We start from the raw sequence: 24,549 nt of genomic DNA, 5'->3' as shown, positions 1-24,549 counted from the left end.
CAATGAGCTTTGCTGATATTGTGATGTAATGCAGGAACATTTAGAAATGAAACCATTGCTGATTGCAGAATGTTTTAGCAAAATGAAGGGAAGGGGGATCCATTTCACCTTGCATGGCTGGATTGAAAAAACTTTTCTAAGCATTATCAGTTTGGCAATGGGCTTAAGCAATTGTTCAGTTTATGAAATCTTTACAAGAAAGTACTCAAAAATGGCTCCTAACTGAAACATAACTTACAGTGACTTCAACTGCTCTTTTAAATGTAATAAAACTGTAGACAGGCACATTTGAGTTGCAATGAGAAATGAAAATGAGCGTGAATAAAACTGCACTATCCAAACAGAACAAATTGTGTTATTGTGGCAGGAGCTTAGATACACCAGACAAATGCAGAATTAAAAGTAAAACTTTGCAGAAAATGAATAGGTTGCATACAAAGAACATGTTGGACAGATGAAAATAAATGGACGGCATAGGGAAGATTTAAAAAAAATGTTAAATTGCAGTTTCAAAAACAGCACTAATCTGTGTGTTATGATTAAAATACCAGATAATGATGCAAGTGACTCAGGACTGCATAGCCTTGAGATTTATATGTGAAAACTAACAATGGACCAACAAAATGGCTCTCACCAGAAAAGAACAGCAAAGTAATTGAAATGGAATTGGACAATGGCTCAGCTGTTTCAATCATTTCACAAAATGAGTTTGAAAGACATTTCAAAGATACTAAACTGACGTCTGCAGGTATCCAACTAAGAACTTGGTACTGGAAAAAAGATAATTCCTGTGGGAATGCCATTCCTAACAGTGAAATACAGCAACCAACAGTCCATGTTGGGACACATTGGTAAAAACAAGAGGGCCAGCATTGAGGGACTGTGATTTGCTGAGACAACAGCAATTTGGTAGGAGATTCATCCATCATTTGTATGCCACATACCCTGCAATAGTCAGTTGAAAGAAAATTAAGAAAGGTAAGAATGATGATGTCACAGCAGTGTTCAAGGATAGCATTGGAAAACTCAAATCAAGGATTAAATAGCGTTAAATAAAAATACTACACCGAAGGTTTACAAAGCCTGTCCAATCCTTTGTACCATCTGTGATAAAGCAGCCAGTGCACTAGATCGCATGGAGGCTGAAGAAATTCTTTCCAAGGTTGAGTGGAGCCCATGGGTAATGCCAGTGGCCCTAGTAGCCAAGAATATGGGTCTGACAGGATCTGTGGTGATTTTAAAGGTCACCGTCAACCCAGTAGTGAAAGTAGATCAATATCCTCTGTCGAGGATAGAGGATATCTTTGCAAACCTTTCTGGAGGAAAACATTCAGCAAAGTGGACTTGGCTGAAGCTAACCTACAGATGGAGATGGAAGAAGAGTCCAAAGTGTTTGTGACTGTTTTTGATAAACAAAGGGGTTTATTGTTTTAATAAGTTTATTTTTTTTTTGGAGTAGCATCTGCACCTGCACTCTGGCAGAAAGTTATGGCCAGTACTGCAAGGCTGCCCAGACATTTAGTGTTACCTAGATGTCATCATTGTTATCGGTGATGATGACAAGGAACGTCTCCAAAACCTCAAGATAATATTAAAAAGATTAGAAGGTTATGGGCTCAGAGCATGACACAAGAAGTGTGAATTCTTTAAACCAATCATCACTCCTGTGGCCACACCATTGACGTATAAGTGTGTTGAGAAAATTCAAGCAGAGGTGGATGACTCTAGGCCATGTCACAGTTGCAGTCCTTTTTAGGATTTTTAATCACTATAATAGGGTCCTTCCAAATCTGCCTACTGTGCTCTACCCTTTGAACTAGGAGAAATAGCAATAGACAAAGCAGTGTGAGGTGGCTTTCCTAAAGACAAAGAAAATGGTGATGTCAGACACTGTACCACACATTATGATCAACAGCATCCAGTGAAACTTACCTGTGATGCCTCACCTTATGGTTTAGGTGCAGTCATGTCTTGTTGCGAGTGATGGAAGTGAACGCCCCATAGCCTTTGAATCACATTCCCTTACCACTACAGAAGAAAAAGTTGCATACAGATGAAGAAAGAGGCATTGAGTCTGTTTTAGAGTGTAAAATATTTCATCCAGTACTTGTATGGGAGAGAGTTTTCATCAACCACTAGTGTCCATTTTCAGTCCACAGAAGGGTGTTCCACTAATAGCAACAGCACAAATGCAGAGCTGGTCTCTGTTATTTGGAGGTACAATTACAAATTCAAGAAGATGACTGATCGTAGAGATGCTGATGGATTGTCCCATTTACCCTTGGTAAAGGAAATATCTAAACAATTAACAAAAGAGGTAATCCCTCTTGACATATTACAGATTGGAAGATGATCTATGGTAGAGATGATCCAAAGGGAAATCAGAAAAGAACCCTCACCAATATGACCACACAAAATGGCTGGAATGTGCAGCAGAGATCTCAGTTCCCCCATTTTGACCAGCGAAGGGATGAACTTGTCCTTGGTGGGGGTTGCCTTGTACAGGGATTGAGAGTTGTTGTACCATCCAAGCTGAGGACTAAAGTGTTGGAGGAGCTACATGTTGGTCATCTAGGCATAGTCAAATTGGAAGTGTTGGCTTGAAGCTTTGGTGGCCTGGGATAGATCAGCAGATTGAGCAGCTTGCTGTGCACTATTTGGGATGCCAACAAGTCCAGAAGATGCCAAGAGCAGTGCCTTTCCATCACTGGGAATAGCCTGCATCACCCTGGCAGAGGATTCATGTGGATTTTGCCAGACAATTCATGAGCACACATTTCTTGGTGGTAGTAGTGATGCAGCTGTAAATTGGCTAAATATGTCTCCAATAACCCCACTACAGTATCACACAGTACTGATGTGCTGAGAAGCCTCTTCTCAAGGAATGGCATTCCAGAACACTTTGTCAGTGACAATGGACCACAATTTGTGATGGAAATGTTTGTCATTTCTGAAAATAAATGCAATAAGACATACTACATCTGCACCATACCACCCAGCTACAAATGGCTTGGCAGAAAGGTTTGTCCACAGTCTAAAGAATGCACTATGAGCAATGTCAGCAGAACACACACACTGACACTGAACTAAAAGCTCCCCTATTTCCTCTTTGCATATCGTAACGGAGCATCCTCGACAACTAACTATTCACCAGCTTGTCTGTTCCTGGGTCATCCTTTGTGTTCATGCTTGGATCTCCTCAAACCCAGTCTCAGAAGGAGTTTGCAGAACAAACAGCTGAGACAAATTGCAGGCTCCTCAAACAAGGAGGTTCGATGTTTCACTCCTGCACAAGTGGTCCTGGTGAGGACTGCAGAGGTGATCAAAAGTGGGTACTCGGAAAGATTAAGGATAGAACTGGACAACTCCAGTATAAATGGTAAAACTCTTGGCAGTGTGGAAGATCTATGAGATCTTTGGGTCTGTTTCTATAGGACACTCAGTTTTGTTAAGAAGGCATATGGTGTGTTGGTATTCATCAACTGTGGGATTGAGTTCAAGAGCAATGATGTAATGTTGCAGCTATATAAAACCTTGGACAGATCCCACTTGGAGTACTGTGTTCAGTTCTGGTCACCTCATTACAGGAAGGATGTGGATACTATAGAGAGTGCAGAGGAGATTTACAAGGAAGTTGCCTGGATTGGAGGGTATACCCTATGAGAATAGGTTGAGTAAACTTGGCCTTTTCTCCTTGGAGGATGAGAGGTGACCTGATAGAGGTGTATAAGATGATGAGGGACATTGATCATTTGGATAGCCAGAGGCTTTTTTCCCTGGGCTGAAATGGCTAACATGAGGGGGCATAGTTTTAAGGTGCTTGGAAATGGGTACCAAGTGGATGTCAGCAGTAAGTTTTTCCATACAGAGAGTGGTGGGTGCCCAGAATACACTGCTGATACAATAGGGTCTTTTAAAAGCCATCTTGGATAGGTACATGAGGCTTAGAAAAATAGAGGGCTATGCTTTAGGGAAATTCTGTGCAGTTTCTAGAGGAGTTTACATGGTCATCATAACATTACAGGCCCTTCGGCCCACAATGTACTGTAGATTTCTATGTTCTATGTTCCTACACAGTGGAGATTGCACCTGGTATCATCTGGAGATGACACATCGATCAGTTGAGGAGAGCAGAGTCAATTATTAGAGAAGAAACATGTCCAAAATAGTCAGAACTACTTTCTGCAGACCCAGAGTCAACTCCTACAACCACTACAGAGGGTGTTCCAGAACATGAGATTGTTTCACAGCCACAACTCTCACCTGCTAACCAGAGTGATTTCCCCTTGTCATATATATGTTGAGGTGCACTTTATATTGAGTTAGAGTTTACAGCTAAGCAGAAGTGTTGTGTCTTTAATATCTGAGTGATATTTAAAATATAGTGTTGGATTATGCGTTCATTCTTTGTTTAATTCATTATGGGTTATGTGTGAAATACGTGAGTGGCCTTAATCATTACGCCACCACATCATGTGTGCACCTCACTAAGTAAAACTAAGTATACTCAAGTTATCCCCAGCTCTCCTGTATTTTTCTGATTGATGTCTGGATTTAGAAAACACAACTTCTGCCCTCACAGTTGGATAGGATTATAGAAAACTGACGACATGAAAAACCATATTTAGTCCATTGTTTCTGTGCCAATTGAGAAAGAGCCACATTGCTTAAATCCTTCAACAGCCACACAGGTTACAGCTCGACACCTACACATCCAAGTACTTTATAAAGGTGATGATGAATGTTTCTCCTTCTGCTGTTTCATCCAGAGCGGTCAAGCCTCCTATTACATTCTGAGTGGAAAAAAGTCTTTCTTGATCTCCCCTTTCATCCTCCTCCTATTGCTTCAAATCTATATCCCTTGGATTTTGGCTTCTGTACTAAACAGAAGAGATCCTTTAAATTCAAGATTTAAGTTTATTTCTCATGTATACTTCAAAACATGCAATGAAATATGTCATTTATTGATTGGTAGCTCTGCAATATTTATCATCTTTGGTTCAGTGTCTCATCAGCCTCTTTTCCAAAGGAAAATGTACATGCTTGCCCAATGTTCCTTGTATTTTCAATAATCTAGTCCTATCAATGTACTTATAAACCTCATTAGTTACAACCAGTGCATCACATCTTTCCTGTAACTTGATGACTAGAACCATAGGGAATTCTGCATGTAGAAACTAGTGCATTACTCTATGCACAATAATCTCCTGGAAGAACTCAGTGGGTCGAGCAACATCTGTAGGAGGAAAGGAATTGTTGACATTCCGGGTTGAAACCCTGTAGCAGGACTATATTATGTTGGTGCATGTGTATGTGTGATTGTGTGTGTACAAAGGAATTTTTGGCAGAATGGTTTTTGCCAGTGTTTTCATAAATGATTGTCCCTCACCTAACATCACTAAAAATATTATTTGATTTTCACATTTGTTTGTTTCATGGAATCTGAGCTTTTTGGCTGCAAGTCATTTTGAGTTGTGAAAGACACTATACAAATTGAAACACTTTCTGTTTCCCTCTCACTATTTCTTTGTTACTGAAAGCATGTGTTTGATATGAGTTTTCCATTTATTATTCCTGGCCCGAATTCAAAGTGGTTCAGTCAGATTATCATTCAAAGTCTATAAACGAAGTAATGCTTTCATTTTTAAATGTTAATAATGCCATAGAATGTGAGCTCCAGTGATAATTGAGGAAATAACGTTTTTATCATCATCTTGCTACGGAGAGGAAGTCTGGAAAATCCTCTTCGTTATTCTCAAGCCTCAGAAGAAAGTTTATGGGATAGCCTGTGGCAACATGACTGAAAAACAAGTCAACAATGTCTGGTCTTCTAAATAGTCTTCTTTCTATCAGCTGCAACAGGTGGGATTTCCTGGCCACCCATTTCTATTTGACTTCCCATTCCCAATCCAGTATGTTGATCCTCACCTTCTCTACTGCTACAATGAGGCCACATTCAGACTCAAGGAGCCATATCTAATATTACATCTGGCTATCCATCTCCCTCTCACATACCTCTGGGTTCACCTATCACGTACCAGATTGTATTCCTTCCCCCTTCGTACACTCCCTTTTTCTGGCTTTTTCCTCCTTTCTTTCCAATCCTTATGAAGAGTCTCAGCCTAAAATGTCAGCTGTTTATTTCCCTCCATAGATGGTACCTGACCTGCTGAGTACGTCCAACATTTTGTGTGTTACTCTGGATTTCCAGAGAACATCTGCAGAATCTCTGTTTATGACTTCTGGATAATATCTGCATAGAGTGAACCAACAGGCCATTTAACGGAGAGCTTGCTCATCACTTCGCCTAATCACTGAAATTCTCTGCAATATTTTTCATTGTTTACTTTTGGGAGATGGTTCTTTAACCTGAATAAGGAAGAGCAAGGAGGGTGGGCTTGTGATGCAGTATATCAGGAACAAAGACCAGTTATGTGGAGCAGGAAATGGGCAGAACTGTGCTAGAAAGAATTGGAGACCTAAAGATTAAGATCAGTAGAGGGCAATTAATTAGAGGCTGAGATGGAGTAGGGAACTAGAGGTCGCAAGAATAGCTGAGTGAGTGTCATTAGATCAATGGAGATTGTAGACTATTGAATTGGGTGGTACACTGGGAGGTTTAGCAAAATCAGGGTGGGGCAAAGAATTTGTGTGAAGAATATACTTTTCAACTTCTTCCAAATTAATGCTGAGGCAGTTGTCTTATGAGCATCCAATGGCTACTAATATATTTTTTGTTAAATTTGTGTTCAGAATCAAAGCATCATTGGAAAGGTGGGTATTTATTGCTCATCCTGTTTTATTTAAAGATGCAGAGCAGGCCTTTCAGGCCTTTCAAGCTACACTGCCCAACAACCCCCCCCCCCCCCAACAACTATGATTGAACCCTAACCTAATCACAGGACAATTTGCAATGACTAGTTAACCTATCCAGAACGTCTTTGGGAGGAAACCAGAGCACCTGGGGAAAACCCATGAATTCCACGGGGAGAATGTTAAGAAACTCCTTGGAGAGGACACCGGGATTGAATTCTGAACTCCAATGCTCTGAGCTGCTATGTTACCTTGAGTATGTGTTGATTAGCTGTCATCTTGAACTGTTCTTCACTTTCTGGTGAAGGCATAGCGACATGGCTATTGATTGGGAATTTATAGAATTACGAGCCAGTATTGATGGACTGACAATGTTTTCAAGTTGGGACATTGTGTGTCATATATTTGCTGCCTTTAATCTTGGTGGTCTAGGTTGTAGAATAAGGAGAACCTGCTACTGTAACCTTAGTGCATAATTACATGTCTGTAGATGGTCTACAGTGTAGCCACTGAACAGCAGTGGTGGAGGCGATGAATGTTTTGGATGGTTGATGATGTGCCTCTCAAAGGCTCTGAATTGTGCCATACTTCTCAAGAGCCTTAGAACATGTCAGAACAGAAACATGCCCTTTCCCCAACTAATCTGTGCAGAAATGTTACCCAGCCTAGTCCCATCAAAAACAAGAAGCTCTGCAGGAACTGGACCATAGCCATCTATACCCCTCCCAGCCATGTACATATTCAAACTTAATGAAATGTTGCAATCCTTTTCTGATGGCAGCTCATTCCATGCTTGCACCATCCTCTGAGTGAAGAAGTTTCCCCCTCAGTTTCTGCTTAAATATTTCACCTTGCACCTTTAACCCATGACCTCTAGTTCTGGTCTCACTTGAACTCAGTGGGGAAAAAGCCTGCTTGCATTTATCCTGTCACTATCCCTCAATTTTGTACTCCTTTATCAAATCTCCCCTAATTCTCCTGTTGCAGAACGAAAAAAAATTCTAACCTATACAATCTTTCCCTAATGGTTTTCAGCACAGCGCTCACTCAGACAAATGACGATGAATAAGTCGGGGATGCAGAGGTTGTAATGCCATTTGATATGGTTTAAACTCTCCTGCAGTGCTGCAGAAGCAGCATTTCCAATGGATTAAAGTCCCCCTTGTGCCTGATGCAGGGTCCTAGTAATAGATTATGACAGGAAATGTCTATCTGAATTTTGTGACTGAGGTGAAAGAACCCAGAAATTTTCACTCTGGAGTTTACACATGAAAATGTTTTTTTTCTAGTTAAGGCATATTGGTGACAATATTTCCAGACAGATATTTCTAATTGGATATGAATAGTAGAGTAGAATGGATAAGAGAGTAAATCCATGAGTGAATTTGGATGAAAATTATTTGCTCAGAATAGCGAAGATTTAGAAATCAAAACAGGCAGATACGATGGGGGTGTTTAAGGAGAAGCCCAAGAGAAAAAGGAAAGAATTTGCTGATAGTGGCATAAATGAAAAGAAGCTCAGAGCAAAAACATTACCACTGATCTGTTTCTGTCTACACTGTTTGGTGAAACACGGACCGTCAGCAAATAGCAAATGACGTCAGTGCAATCTCACTTGGTCTGTTGCTGAAAAATCCATCTCTTCATTTCTGGCATCTCGGGTTTACACAGTACGCCATGTAGGCTAGTGCCACAGGTCTACCTCATTTGCTGGAGTAAAAAAGCTTGGGACTGTAGTCCAAGAACAAAACCTCACTGACCTGTGTTGGTGACCAGAAACATTTGTAATTCATCAGTACTTGAAGTTTTGGATGCTTCAATCAATGTACAATCAATCTTTTTTTGTAGTACACAGAGAAGCTGAAATGTGGGCATCAAGTAGCTTGATACAGTTGTATTGAAAATACCAAATATTAAAAAGCCTAGATAGAGTGGACATGAAGATGTTTCCTGTAGTGGAAGAGTCTAGGATCAGAGGGCACAGCCCCAGATTAGAAGGATGTCCATTTAGAACAGAAATGTGGAAGAACTACTTTCACCAGAGGGTGGTGAATCTTTGGAATTCATTGCCACACATGGCTGTTGAGGCCAAATCATTGGGTACATTTAAAATGGAGGTTAATAGGTTAGTAAGGGTGTGAAAGGTTTCAGTGAGAAGGTAGGAGAATGGGTTTGCAAATGATTATAAATCTTCCAAGATTGAATGCCGGAGCTGACTGAATGGCCCATGTGGCCTATTTCTACTCCTAGGTCTTGTGTTCTAATGGCCATGGGCTCTTATTGAACGGTGAAGCACGCTTAAGGGAATGTAATGGTCTACTTTTGTTTCTAAATGGGAAATGAGATAAAATGGTTATGGGCAGGTGGGTGGACAACCTCTTCACTTTGCTTTTATCAATGCTCTCTACAATTTTATCTGTGTTCCTGGAAGAAAATAATTTGCCATCACAGTTAAAATTGTGACACATTCTATGCAGAGGCTGAAAGAGAAATGTTCAGTTGTGAAATGAATTGGCCTGCTGACGTCATTCTGTGAATTGCAATGAGTAGAGGCACTGCGGGTTGTCACGTGAATATGTTAATTTAAATGGTTAGGTCATGGAGGCTGTCAGTATGACTATATTCTGGTTGGCGGTTCCATTCCTCAGATTTTGTTACCTTTACTTGGTTGACCTTCAAGGGGTTGTGGAGGGGAATTACCCTTTGTCTCACAAGGGACATGGCGAACTGACTGAATGAAGCCCCACGAGATGACTCTGCCTGTGTTGGCTATATGTTGGTCAGAGTTTTAGTGGAAGGATTTGGACTTTTGTTTCACCATTGAACATCAGTGTATGTGGAAGGTATTGTAGAAAGTACAGGCTGGTTGTGAAGGACACCTAGGTATCTGAGATGTGAGTGTACAATGGAACAGCATTCCACTTCTGTTACAAATACAATTTCTTTCTTGAGAGTGAAAGCCAAAATAGAGGAGAGAAATAAAATTCAGAAATGTAGCCACAGCTGAAGGGTTCTGTCAAAAATTAAACTATTGGAATCATTTGTCACAACTTGGGCCAACAAGTGGCACAGTAGCATAAGACTTTTATAGTGCCAGCAACCCAGGTTCAATGCTGCTGTCTGTAAGGAGGTTGTATGTTCTCCCAGAGAATGTGTGGGTTTCCTCTGGGTGCTCCAGTTACCTCCCACATTCTAAAAGGATATGCAGATTAATTAGTTACATTGGTGTAATTGGGCAATGTGGGCTCATTGGGCCAGAAGTGCTTGTTATCATGTTGTATCTCTAAATGAAATAAGTAGAAGAGATCTGATTATTGAGATCCCCTGGGTGCTTGTTTCTAGGAGAGCAGGAGGTGCAGGGCTGAAAACTTAATTGTTTTTTTTTACTGTGGGTGCCTGTCTGTTTTAAATCATTTCCAAGTTAGAACTTTCCAACTTTAAGGAGTAACTGAAATGCCCAAGCCAACTTCAGATACCTCAGCGAGCTCTCATTCATTTTTTTAGATGAGCTGTATATGTTGAGGCCCCATCACCTTTCTTTGAATGTGAATAATTCCATCGTGTGATTTTTGAAGAGCAGCAGGAGAATTCTCCCTGGCAACCCTAAGAGAATCAGCTACATGGGCACTGGCCCAGGTAGCTCCCAAATCCAGTCTGGCTAACTGCCACCCAATCAGTTTCTTAGCCTTATGGATTTTAAATAATCATCTGTACATTAAACCAATGCAAAGAGGTGGCTGTTGACTGCTGTAGTTCCCATGTGACAACAGTTTGGAGAAGTATTTCTTTGGCTGCATGAAGTTTTGGAAGATTTTGAGGTAGTGAAACTTTTTGCAGGAGGCAGATCCTTCAAGATCACCTGGCATTTCAGTCAAGTTTCAATCCCAGAAAGGGATGGTTTAATTTTGTTGTTGCAGCAAACTGCTGGGGGAACCCATCAGGTTGAGCAGCAACTGTGGACAAAAAATAATTGTCTGTGCAGGGTTTTGATCTGAGCATTGGAACTGCAGATTCCAGCATCTTTCAGTCTTTGGTGTCTTAGAGTCATATTATACTGCAGACTAGAAATGGGTCCTTTGGCCCATCTAGTTCATGCCAAACTATTAATCTGCTTAGACCCATCAACCTCCACCCAGAACATGGGTCTCTTTCCATACACCTCCCATCCATATACCTACCAAATTAGACAAACGTCAACAAATCCAGCACTGATTTCTATGGCACACCACTAGTCACAGGCCTCCAGTCAGGGAGACTACAGTCCTCTGGCTTCTTCCACAAAGCCAATGCTTAAACCTATTCACTAGCCCATTTTGAATGTCAAGTGACTGAACCTTCTTGACCAACCTTATTAAGTCTTCTCAATGGTTTTCTTATTTGGTGTTGCTTTTCAGTTATCCTCTCGCAAAGATGAACCATTTACAGCCATGTTTGGCTAACAGTGCCAAGTAGATAATCCATCTCGATTTTTCTTCTGAGATCCCCACTGTCCAGGGAATACTGTTCACTCCATGTGATGAAATGGCTGAGAGCACTTCATATGTCAAATACTGTGCCACCAGACAATATTCTGGCTTTGTTACTGAAAACCAGACTCCGGAACTAGTGACAATTTTGGTTAAGTTTTCCCTGGCATCAACTCAACCATGTGGAAAATAACTCGGGTATGACCCACATCCCATCCAGCTAATCGTCCCCAAATCATTCTGCTCATAGCCAGCACCAGAATGATGAGGGAGTTGTACACCCTTCATTCACTATTAAACTGCTAACCAAATTCTGGTTTAGCCTTTGCTAGAATGGTTTGCCTTCAGACATATCATAGCTTTGAACCAAATGTGAACTTCACCAAGCTAACTTCAAGTGCTTCATCGGTGATTTCTTTCCATCATAAGATCAAAATGGGAATTTCACTGTTTGCACATCGTTTAATTCCATTTGCAATTCCTCAGCACTGGATGCAGTTCATGTCTGATGGCTGTCACACATTGGCAGATAAGTGGCAAGTAATATTTGTACCAAAAGATCCAGACTTAGAGTATCTCCAACAAGAAAGTCTCACTGTCTATCCTTGATATTTACCAAGTTCCCACTGTGAATGTCTTGTGGATTACCACCAACCAGAAACTCAACCAGACAGGAGGTACCATAGCCTTAGTACAAGGACTATTAGTTTGGGAAACAGCTTCTTCCCCCAGGTCATAAGACTACTGAACTCCCTGCTACCACCCAGGTCTCTTCATGTATGAAGAGCCAGTAGTGTTATACTGTTTACTTTTTAACTTGTTTCATATAGGTACCCTATAATTGTGGTAATGTTACTGTGTAATGTGTATGAGGTGTATGTCCTGTGTTGTACACCTTAGTCTGGAGAAACATTGTCTCATTGGGCAGTATATATGTGTATGTTTGAATGACAATAAACTGGAATTTTACCTCCCGGTTCAATGCGGAGATTACAAGAGGCTGGTTCACCTTCCAACACTCCAGAATCCACAAGGCATACTGGTCTGAGTGTGATGGATACACTTCACATGGTAGGATGAGCGCACTCCCAACAACTCGAAGCTCAACGTTATCTGAAGCAACGATTGATACATCACCATCACCTGAAACATTCATTCCCTTCACCACTAGTGTATAATGGCTGCAGTGTGTGTGTTAGCTAGCTTCAAAATACACTGCAACTATTTGCTTAGGTCTGCAGAAAAAAATGTACACATTCACAATTGTGAAAGTATATTTGTGTGTGTGGCTGGGTGGAGTGGGGAAATAGAGAGTATGCTAGCGCCATCTGGTGATGACTCAGGTGAAGCAGCCTTGCTTACCAATTTTAAAAAGCTGCATTGGTGATGTCATGATCCAAAAATTCTTTGGAATGTAATGACATTAGCTTTGCTTGCTACTGTTAATGTGTAAAATGTTCTCAAGAAACTGGAGCAAGAGCCCTTCAAAGGTGTTAAAACTCTAGATCCAGGTTAAAGATCTGGTCATTTCTCAGATAGATACAAAAGATGCTGTGTTCCTTTTCCAAGTAGGAGATTATTCTATGCAGTACTAGTCCCTTGATCAACCTCAGCAAAATGGGCCATTATTTCAATTAGAGTTTGCAGAAATCTGAATTGTGGTTGCTTTTTTCCTCTACTACTATAGCCTAAGTAAGAAAGAAATGGTGGAATTCATTGCCACAGATGCCTGTGGAGACCAGGTCATTGGGTTTATAAGATATAGGAGCAGAATTAGGCCATTTGGCCCAATGAGTCTGCTGCACCATTTCATTATGGCTGATCCATTTTCCCTCTCAGCCCTAGTGTTCTGTCTTCTCCCATATTCCTTCATGCCCCGACTACTCAAGAAACTATCAACCTCTACCTTAAATATACCCAAAGATTTGGCTTCCATAGCCACCTGTGGCAATGAATTCCATAGTTTCACCGCTCTCTGGCTGAAGAAATTCCTCCTTATCTCCATTCTGAAAGGATGCCCCTCTATTCTGAGGCTGTGTCCTCTGATCCTAGACTTCCAGCGTAGGAAACAAGCTCTCCACATCCACTTTGTCAAAGACTTTCAACGTTCGATAGGTTTCAATTAGGTCACCCGTTATTCTTCTGAATTCTAGTGAATGCAGTCCCATAGCCTAGATAAAGGGCTCAAAACTGCTCGCAATACTCCAAGTGAGGCCTTGCCAGTACTTTATAAAGTCTCAACTTGCATCCTTGCTTTTGTATTCTAGTTCACTTGAAATGAATGCTAACCTCACATTTGCCCTCCTCACCACAGACTCAACCTGCAAATTTAATCTTTCAGGAATCCTGCACAGGGAGTCCCGAGACCCTTTGTGCTCAGTTTTTTTTTGTATTTTCTCTCCATTTTAAAAAAAAAAGGCAGCCCTTTCATATCTTATACCAAAGTGCATGACCATACACTTCCTGATGGTGTATTCGTCTGCCATTTGTTTGCCCGTTTTCTTAATCTAAATCCTTCAGTAGCCTCTCTGCTCCATCAAAACTATCTACCCCTCCACATATCTTCTGCAAACTTTGCAACAAAGTCATCAATTCCATCATGCAAATCATTGACATATAACATCAAAAGAATCTGTCCCAAGACAGACCTCTGTGGAACACCACTAGTCGTTGGAGGCCAACTAGAAAAAGCTCCCTTCATTCCCTCTCTTTGTCTCCTGCTAATCACCCACTGCTTTATCCATGCTAGAATCTTTGCTGTAATTCCATGTAGCTTGTTGATCAGCCTCATGTGAGACACCTTATCCAAGGCTTTGCAGCCATTTAAGGAAGATTAATGATTAGTCAGGGCATGAAGGGATGCGGGGAGAAGGAAGGAATTTGGGACTGAGAGGGAAATGACTCAGCCATGATAAAATGGCAGAGCAGACTCAATGGGCCAAATAGCATAATTCTGCTTCTATATCTTGTGTTCTTAAGTGATTCATTGGTTATCTTGCAACTCTGGATGACATGGTATCAGATAAATGCACATTTTTTCAAACAAGGTAATCTTTACAATTGACTTGTTTGGGGGATAAACATTTTGTTAACCATTTCTTGCTGATCATCTTGACCATTAACACTTGTGTTAACTGTGTTGTCGGATTAATTACACAACTCCTCCCCAATATATGTATGAATGGCAGATTTATGTGCAGTTCATGCATACAAACTTGGGAACTTGGCCAATGGCCACATCTTCTACTTGTGAGTGGTCTAGAGACATAGAAAACCTACAGCACAATACAGGCCCTTCAGCCCACCATGTTGTGCCAGACATGTACTTATTTTTGAAATTACCTAGTGTTACCCATAGCCCTCTATTTTTCTAAGCTCAGTGTACCTATCTGGGAGTCTCATAAAAGACCCTATCGTATCTCTCTCCACCACTGACACCAGCAGCCCATTCCACACACTCTCCACCCTCTGCATAAAATAAAACTTACCCCTAACATCTCCTCTGTACTTACTTCCAAGCCATAAAACTATGTCCTCTTGTGTTAGCAATTCAGCCCCGGGGAAAAAGCCTCTAGCTATCACGTGATCAAGGCCTCTCATCATCTTATACGTCTCTATCAGATCACCTACCATCCTCCATCACTCCAAAGAGAAAAGGCCAAGTTCATTCAATCTGTTCTCATAAGGCATGCTCCCCAATCCAGGCAACATCCTTGTAAATCTCCTCTGCACCCTTTCTATAGTTTCCATATCCTTCCTGTAGGTACGTGACCAGAACTGAACACAGTACTTCAAGTGGGGTCTGTCCAGGGTCCTAAAAAGCTGTAACATTACCTCTCGACTCTTAAACACAGTCCCATGGTTGATGAAGGCACCGTATGCCTTCTTAACCACAGAGCCAAGCTGCGCAGCAGCTTTCTGTCTCCCAAGGACTCGGACCCCAAAATCCCTCTGATCCTCCACATTGCCAAGAATCTTACCATTAATACTATATTCTGCCATCATATTTGAATAACCAAAATGAGCCACCTAACTCTTATCTGGTTTGAACTCCATATTGCCACTTCTCAGTCCAGTTTTGCATCCTATTGATGTCCTGCTATAACCGCTGACAGCCCTCCACACTGTCCACAACACCCCCAACCTTTGTGTCATCTGCAAATTTACTAACCCATCTATCCACTTCCTCATCCAGGTTATTTATAAAAATCACAAAGAGAAGAGGTCCCAACAAATCCCTGAGGCACATCACTGGTGACCAACCTCCATGCAGAATATGACCTATCTACAACCATTCTTTGACTTCTGTGGGCAAGCCAATTCTGGATCCACAAAGCAAGGTCCCCTTGGATTCCATGCCTCCTTACTTTCTCAATAAGCCTTACATGGGGTACCTTATCAAATGGTCTAGGTTATGAAGGGTTCATGGGAGAGGAGCCCTTACATAATCTGGGAGGAACAGTTTTAATTTACAATATCCTCTCCATTTCCTTTTGGTTCTCACATCTTGTATCGCATAATTACTGATACCCACTTGAAGGTTTGACGTGTTGTGCATTCAGAGATGCTCTTCTGCACACCACTGTTGTAACGGGTGGGTATTTGTGTTATTATCACCTTCCTGTCAGCTTGAACCAATCTGGCCATTCTCCTCTGACCTCTCAATATCAAACATTTTTGTCCAGAGAACTGCCACTCAATAGATGTTCCTTTTTTTTTCTGTTTTCGCACCATTTTCTGTAAACTCTAGAGATTATTGTGCATGGAAATCCCAATAAATCTGCAGTTTCTGAGATGCTCAATCCACCCTGTCTGGCACCAACAATTAATCCACCGTCAAAGTCACTTAGATCACATTTCTTTAACATTCTGATGCTTGGTCTGAACAACAACTGAACCTCTTTACCATGTCTACATGCTTTTATGCATTAAATTGCTGTCACATGATTGGCTGATTAGATACTTGTATTATCTAGTAGGTGTACCAAAGTGTATCTTTGTGCTGCTGGACGTACCTTTGCCAACTCAATCCAGCAGAATGGGAATTTTTTCCAATGGCTTTTAACATGTTTTATCTGTCTTTGCATTATTTGAATAACAATGTGCCACTTACATTTCTCCTTGTGTTAAACATATTCACATTTGGGGTGTCAATCTGTTTTGACACAAGTGCAGCTGAGACAGATTTCTTTCAGTTTTGTGCTATGGTGAGTAAGAAATGACCCAGGGTGAGTGTAAAATACATGAGAGGAAATAACTGACTGTAGACCTTTGAATCCCAAAGCCATCCACCACAGGGGTTTTCCTTGCAATATTTCTTGTTCTTGTAGACTCATTTCTAAAGGCTGACTACAATGGCTATATAACCACTCCATTATTGGTGTATTGACAACTGTCAACTTAAAGCTATATTGCATTGATTAAAGTCTTTCAGGAGTGACCAGTTCTAATGAATTTACTTCCATATTGCATCTGAAAGAAACAAATTCCATTTTCAACATAATATGAAGTTAAACTTTGAATACCAATAGTTTTCAATTCAATTATATTGACCAGGCCCTTCCACCCCACTGAGCCAACTGCCCCATGACCATAGGAGCAAAATTAAGCCATTTGGCCCATCGCATTTGGCTAATCCATTTCATCATGGCTAATCCAATTTTCCTCTCAGCCCCAATCTTTTGCAGTCTCCCCCATCCCACTGTATCCCTTCATCCCTGACTAATCAAGATCTATCAAACTCTGCCTTAAATAGACATAAAGATTTGCTCTTCACCGCTGCCTGTGGCAACAAATTCCACAGGTTCACCACCCTTTGGTTAAAGAAATTCCTTCTCATCTCCATCCTAAAAGAATACCCCTCTGTTCTGAGGCTGAGTCCTCTAGTCTTGGACTCTCCCACCATAGGAAACATCTAACCCTCATTCTTCTGAATTCTAGTGAATACATGCCCAGACCTATCATGCTCTTCATCTGACAAGCCATTCAATCTTTGAATAAATTTCATGAATCTCCTTTGAACCCCGTCCAGTTTCAGCACATCCTTTTGAAGATGAGGTGCTCCAAACAGCTCACAATACTCCAAGTGAGATCTCACCAGTGCTTTATAAAGTTTCAACATTACATCCTTGCTTTTGTATTCTAGTCCTCTTGAAATGAAAACTAACATCACATTTGCCTTCTGCAACTCAGTCTCAATCTGCAAATTAACTTTTAGGGAATCATGCACAAGGACTTCCAAGTCCCTTTGTGCCTCAGATTGTTTTATTTTCTCTCCATTTGGAAAATAGTCTACCTTTTTTATTTCTTTGACCAAAATGCATGACCGTACACTTCTCGACAGTGTATTCCATCTGCCACTTTTTTGCTCATTTTAATCTGAGTACTTCTGTAGCCTCTCTATTTCCTCAAAACTGCCTGCTCCTCCACCTATCTCCATACCGTCTGCAAACTTTGCAAAAAAGCCATCAATTCCATCATCTAAGTCATTAACATATAGCGTAAAAAGACTCAGTCCTGACACAGACACCTTGGAACACCACTAGCCAGCTAGAAAAGGCTCCCTTTATTCCCACTCTTTGCTGCCTGTCAATCAGCCACTAATTTATCCATGTTGGAATACCATGAACTCGTAGCTTGATAAGCAGCCTCGTGTGGTGCCTTGTCAAAGGCCTTCTGAAAATCCAAGTATTTAACATGAACTGATCCTTTGTCTATTTTGCTTGTTATTTCTTCTAAAAAAAAAATTCCAACAGACTTGTCAGACAAGATTTTCCCTTGAGGAAATCATGCTGACTATGGGCTATTTTATCATGTTCCTCCAAGTACCCTGAAACCACATCCTTAACAATCAACTCCAACATCTTCCCAACCTCTGAGGTCAGACTAACTGGCCTATAATTTCCTTTGAGTGGAGTGACATTTGCAACATTCCAGACTTCCAGAACCATTCCAGTATCTGGTGATTCTTGAAAGATCATTACTAATCTCAGCAGCCACCTCAAAGGCTAATACAATATCTTTATTCAGTTCATCCGCTATTTCCATGTCCCCCATTACTACCTCTGCAACATCATTTTTCAGTGGTCCGATATCCACTCTTGCCTCTTTTTACGCTTTGTTTCCAAAGAAACTTTTGGTATTCTCTTTCATGTTATTGGCTAGCTAACGTTCATATTCCATCTTTACCTTCTTAATGACCTTTTTAGTTGCCTTCTGTTGGTTTTTTTTGAAAACTTTTTTTATTGCGTTTTTAAGTGATTACAGAGTAAAGTATGGGAAAAAAAAATGTATATATAACCCCTCCCCCCTAACTTCCCTATAGAAAAAAAAGAAAAAAAAAGAAAGAGTGCCTGGTTGTTGGAAGATCTCCACATGCTCCATGGAGTTCGTAATAACTTTAGTGTATATATATTTATTTCTTTCCCCAAGTAACCAATTGTTTCATCTTCAGAGCACCTATATATTTAGTCCTGTCTTTTGTAAATAAGGGCACCAAATTTTCAGAAATGTTTCATATTTATCTCTTAAATTATAAGTAATTTTTTCTAATGGAAAACAACCATAAATTTCTTTCTTCCAACAATCTTATACTTAAATATGTATCTGATTTCCAAGTAACTGCAATAGCCTTTTTGGCTACTGCCAGTGCAATTTTTATGAATTCTTTCTGATATTTATTTAGTTTGAGTTTCGGTTTTATCCCTTCAATATCACCTAGTAAGAGTAATATTGGATTATGAGGAAGTTGTGTTCCTGTAATTTGTTCCAGTAAAAGTCTTAAATTTGTCCAAAAAGGTTGTATTTTAGAACAATACCATGTAGAATGTAAAAAAAGTACCAGTTTCTTGGTTACATTGGAAACACTGATCAGATAAATTTGGATTTAATTTATTTTTGTTGGTTTTTAAAAGCTTCCCAATCCTTTATCTTCCCACTAATTTTTGCTCTATTATATGCCCTTTCTTTGACTTTTATGTTGGCTTTGGCATCTTGCCTTTAGAATATTACTACCTCTTTAGGATGTATATATCTTGTACCTTCTAAATTGTTTCCAAAAATTCTAGCCATTGCTGCTCTGCCATCATCCCTGCCAAAGTTCTTTTTCAATCCGTTCTGGCCAACTTTTCTCTCATGCCTCTGTAGTTCCTTTTACTGCACTGTAATATTAATACATCTGACTTTAGCTTCCCCTCCTCAAATTCAGGATGAATTCAGTCATATTGTGATCCCTTACCCTTAAGGGTCCTTTTACCTTAAGCTCTCTAATCAATTATGGTTCATTGCATAACACCCTATTCAAAATAACTGATCCCCTGGTGGGCTCAACCACAAGCTGCTCTAAAAAGCCATCTCAAAGGCATTCTAGAAAATTCCCTTCTTGGAATCCAGCACCAACCTGATTTTCCCAATCTACCTGCATATTGAAGTCCCCCATGACTATTGTAAGATTGCCCTTGTGGCATTTATTTTCTATCTCGCATTGTAATTTGTAGATCACATCCTTACTTCTGTTTAGGGGTCTGTATATAACTTCCATAAGGATCTTTTTACCGTTGCAGTTTCTTAGCTATATCACAATGACTCAATACCTTCCGATCCTATGTCATGTCTTTCTAATGATCTGACTTCATTTCTTACCAACAGAGCAATGCTGCCCCCTCTACCTTCCTGCCTGTCCTTTTGATATAATGTGTATCCTTGGACATTAAGCTTCCAGCTATAATCTTTCAGTCGTGATTCATTGATGCCTTCAACATCATACCTGCCAATCTGCAATTGTGCTACAAGTTCATCTACCTTATTCCATATACTATGCACATTCAAGTATAACACCTTCAGTCCTGTATTCGCCCTTTGCGATTTTGTTTTTTCCACCTTAAATGTGGCAACTCATCCTGTTGACTGCAATTTTGCCCTATCATTTGCCTCTCCTTGCTAGGAATCTCACTAAACATTGCCTCTGTTTGTAAATTAACTACCTCATCTTCGGTACTGTCACTGCTGTTCCCCCCCCCCCCCCCACCAAATTAATTTAAACTGATCTGAACAACTCTAGCCAACTTGGCTGCAAGCCCGTCCCGTATGTACAGATTGATCCTTCCCCAGAAGAGATCCCAGTGATCCATGAATGTGAACCCTTTCCCCCTGCACCAGTTCCTTATTCCTCTGCCATGCATTCACCTACAAAATCATCTTATTCTTGCCCTCACTGGCATGAAGCACAGGCAGCAATCTAGAGATTACTACCTTGGAGGTCCAGTTTCTCTACTTTCTACCTAACTCCCCAAAATCTCTCTTCAATACCTCCTCATCTTGTCTACTGATGTCATTGGTGACAATTTGTACCAAGACTTCTGGCTGCTCGCCCTCGCCCTTGAGAATGCCATGGACCTCATCTGCGACAGCCTTGATCCTGTCACCAGGGGAGGCAGTATATCACCTGAGTGTCTCTATCACGCCCACAGAACCTTGCCTCTGTTCCTCTGACTAGGGAATCAGTACTGCATGCTTCTTCACCTTTCTTCTCTTCTGAGCCACCAGACTAAGTGCCAGAGACCTGGTCACAGGATCCACCCCGGTAGGTTGCCCCTTCAATAGTACCGAAAAGTGTATAATTATTATTATTGTGGGGATCAGCCACCAGGGGAGTCTGCACTGGCTATGCACTTCCCCTCCTTTTGACAGTCTCCCATTGACCTTTTTCCTGTAATCTAGGGTTGATTAAATCCCTATAACTTCTGCCTATTGCCTCCTCATTCCCCCATATGAGTTGAAGGAAATTGAGCTGCAGCTCTAGTTCCTTATTATGTTCTCTCAGGAGCTGTAACTCAGTGCACCTGATGCTGATGTGTTTATTTGGGAGACTGGAGGTCTCCCAGACTTTTCACATCCCGCACAGAGCAGAAGACACTGCCTCTGGAGCCATTCTCACTGAACTACTGTGCCCTGACGTGAGGAATGGCTCTGGGCCTTTATTTGCTGGAATTCAGAAGAATGAGTGGTGACCTCATTGAAACTTATTGAATGGTGAAAGGTCTTGCAAGAGTGGATGTGGAGATGTCTTCTATGGTGGGAAAGTGTAAGACCAGAGGACACAACCTGGGAGTGGCGATCTTTTGGAATGGAGATGAGAAGAATTTTTTTTTAGCTTAGAGTGGTGAACCTGTGGAATTATTTGCTACAGGTAATTGTGGAGGCCAAGTCTTTACGTATATTTAAGGCAGAGGTTAATAGATTCTTGATTGGTCAGGGCATGAAGGGATACTGGGAAAAGGCAGGAGATTCGGGCCGAGAAGAAAAATTGGATCAGCCATGATGAAATTGCGGAGCAGACTCAATGGGCCAAATGGCCTAATTCTGCTCCTATATCTTAAGATCTTCAATAAGAGTAGAGAAAGAGTAAATTAAGATACTTTACCTCACCCAGGTCTGATCTTGCCTCAGCCTGATGAGCCAAAGGCACTTTATAGACTGGCACACTCAAAGAATGGCTGTTCCACTTGCATATGTAATTTTTATTGCCTCTTTTCTAATGAATCCCTGTTCCTGATTGGTCACTGCTCAACTCAGAAACTGTTACAAAACTCTGCCTTTAAAATCTTGATCACTCTCCTAATTAAAAGGTAGCTCTTTTCACACAGTCTTGACATTGATTGTTCAACTTGTATTCTTTGATGCCCTTACTAGTCAAGAACCTATCAACCTTTGTTTTAAATATACCCAATGCCTTGGCCTCCACAGCCATCTGTGGCAAAGAATTCCACAGATTCATCACCCTCTGGATAAAGAAATTCGTCCTCATCTCTGTTCTAAATGAATGTTACCATGGGTGCTAAGACTGAGAGATGTGGTCAAACCCATGTTAGATGACTGTCAGCTATCATATTTTCTGATATTGACTAATATTTAGGCATAGTAATACAGAGCATCTCCAGTCCATGCAGGAATCAATGAGAATGCTGAAATCATACACAAATGAATTGAACAATTTCCAAATGGATAATCACTGTAGAGAGGTCTTAAGTGACAGAAGGATAAAGAGAATGTGAAAAGAAATATGACTGAGAATCTTCAACTAAATAATGTTGATGTTCAAAGTTAGCTGACTTAGTCACTTGGATGATCTTTTCGTTATAGTCCATAATCTGTGGTCAGTTACTCAATATTAGGTTAAAGCTTTGCCAATAATTGCGCAATAAACATATTATTAATGGGTGTATCGTGTCGTTGTGTTGTCACACATCAGATTCTTCCGTCTGTGGGGTACAACTTCCGTGTGGTTTATCATCTGCAAAACCACTGCCAAGTGGGAGATCACTATTTCACAATGGAAAAATTAAAATGTGTTAAATTAATAGTCAAGATCTTAGCACTATGCATCTTTCAAGAGCTAACAGTACATGATAGTTTGTTTGGAGTTTCAGCACAGAAAGAACCCAATAAGTCCATACTGACTGACCACTTATTTACTCTCTTCACATTCTCCTTAACTCCCGCAGATTCTACCATTTCCACTACATGCTGGATACAATTTCCAAGCCCACAGGAAATATGAGACCTCGGTGAAAACCACATGGTCACAGGAAGAGCATGCAAATTCCACACAGCGGACAGGGTCAAGGTTGAAACCTGGCCAGGTCTCTGGCAGTGTGAGGCAGTGGCTGTACTAACTGTGCCACCTTCCGTTCATCCATCCTGTGTAAGCTGCAGGTGACTCTACTGTCTGGACATTGTACATTTTGAAACGTATGCATTGACCTTCTTACTGGCTCACAGATTGAGCCTGTAATGCTATAAATTTAAATAGAGGTGTTTTCATTGGTTATTTGCATTGGCCTCATTTGCTCTCCGTCTGGGAGACTGCTGAAATAACTATTGTGGTAAAGCAAAGCAACAGGAAATATTTGCCTTGCTGTTTTGGTAGAAGCTAATTTTCTCTCTCTTTTCCCCAGTTGAGATATTTTTAAGTTAATGGGTATTTGCCAGGTGATGGAGATAGTGTGAGTGAGATGAAGGGATAGAAAATCCAGAGTTAAGCAGTGTTATAAGCATTTTCCAACTCAGCAGGTTTGACCTGGAGGAACTGGGAACTAATCTCTGGTGCACTGTTGTGTGAGAAAAATCGTGGAAGCACTGATTTTCTTTTTAATTTCCTTTTTAAACATTTGTCATAAGAAACTGGAGATGGGCTGAAAAGTACAGGACAGGCCCTTCTGTCCACTATGTTGTGCTGACCATTTAACCTACTAAAATCAATCTAACCCTCTAATCACGGCTCTGTTTTTAAAAAAAAGAAACAACTTGCCTCAGGCATCCACACCCCCCCCCCACCCCATTTGTTCCTCCAATAATGTTAAAATTATGCCCCTCCAATGAGTTCCATTTTCCTCCTACAGTCTAAAGACACACCAGTTAGTAGGTGAATTGGACATTATAGACTATAGACAATAGGTGCAGAAGTAGACCATTCGGCCCCTCAAGTCTGCACCGCCATTCTGAGATCATGGCTGATCATTCACTATCAATACCCAGTCCCTGCCTTGTCCCCATATCCCTTGATTCCCCTATCCATCGGATATCTATCTAGCTCCTTTTTGAAAGCATCCAGAGAATTGGCCTCCACCGTCTTCCGAGGTAGTGCATTCCACACCTGCACAACTCTCTGGGAGAAGAAGCTCTTCCTCAACTCTGTTTTAAATAACTGACCTCTTATTCTCAATCCATGCCCTCTGGTACTGGACTCTCCCAACATCTGGAACATATTTCCTGCCTCAATCCTATCAAATCCTTTAATTATCTTAAACGTTTCAATCAGATCCCCTCTCAATCTCCTCAATTCCAACGTGTACAAGCCCAATCTCTCCAATCTCTCTGCGTAAGACAGCCCTGCCATCCCAGGAATCAACCTAGTGAATCTACGCTGCACTTCCTCAACTGCCAGAACGTCCTTCCTTAAACCTGGAGACCAAAACTGTACACAATATTCCAGGTGTGGTCTCACCAGGGCCCTGTACAAATGCAAAAGGACATCCTTGCTCTTGTATTCAATTCCCCTTGTAACAAAGGCCAACATTCCATTTGCCCTCTTCACTACCTGTTGCACTTGCTCATTCACCTTCATTGACTGGTGAACTAGGACTCCTAGGTCTCTTTGCATTTCTCCCTTACCTAACTCTACACCGTTCAGACAATACTCTGCCCTCTTGTTCCTGCTTCCAAAGTGGATAACTTCACATTTATTCACATTGAATGACATCTGCCAAGTATC

General features: G+C 40.9%; 1 protein-coding gene across 9 annotated transcripts in view; it reads left to right on the top strand.

The window, feature by feature from the left end:
• LOC132383606 (transcription factor HIVEP3) overlaps nucleotides 1-24,549 on the top strand; it is a 764,495-nt gene that overhangs the window by 632,139 nt on the left and 107,807 nt on the right. The window lies entirely within an intron of this gene.

This window comes from Hypanus sabinus, chromosome 30 (genome assembly GCF_030144855.1).
Source record: "Hypanus sabinus isolate sHypSab1 chromosome 30, sHypSab1.hap1, whole genome shotgun sequence".
Classification (NCBI taxonomy): domain Eukaryota; kingdom Metazoa; phylum Chordata; class Chondrichthyes; order Myliobatiformes; family Dasyatidae; genus Hypanus; species Hypanus sabinus.
This window is presented reverse-complemented; position numbering and strand designations above follow the sequence as displayed.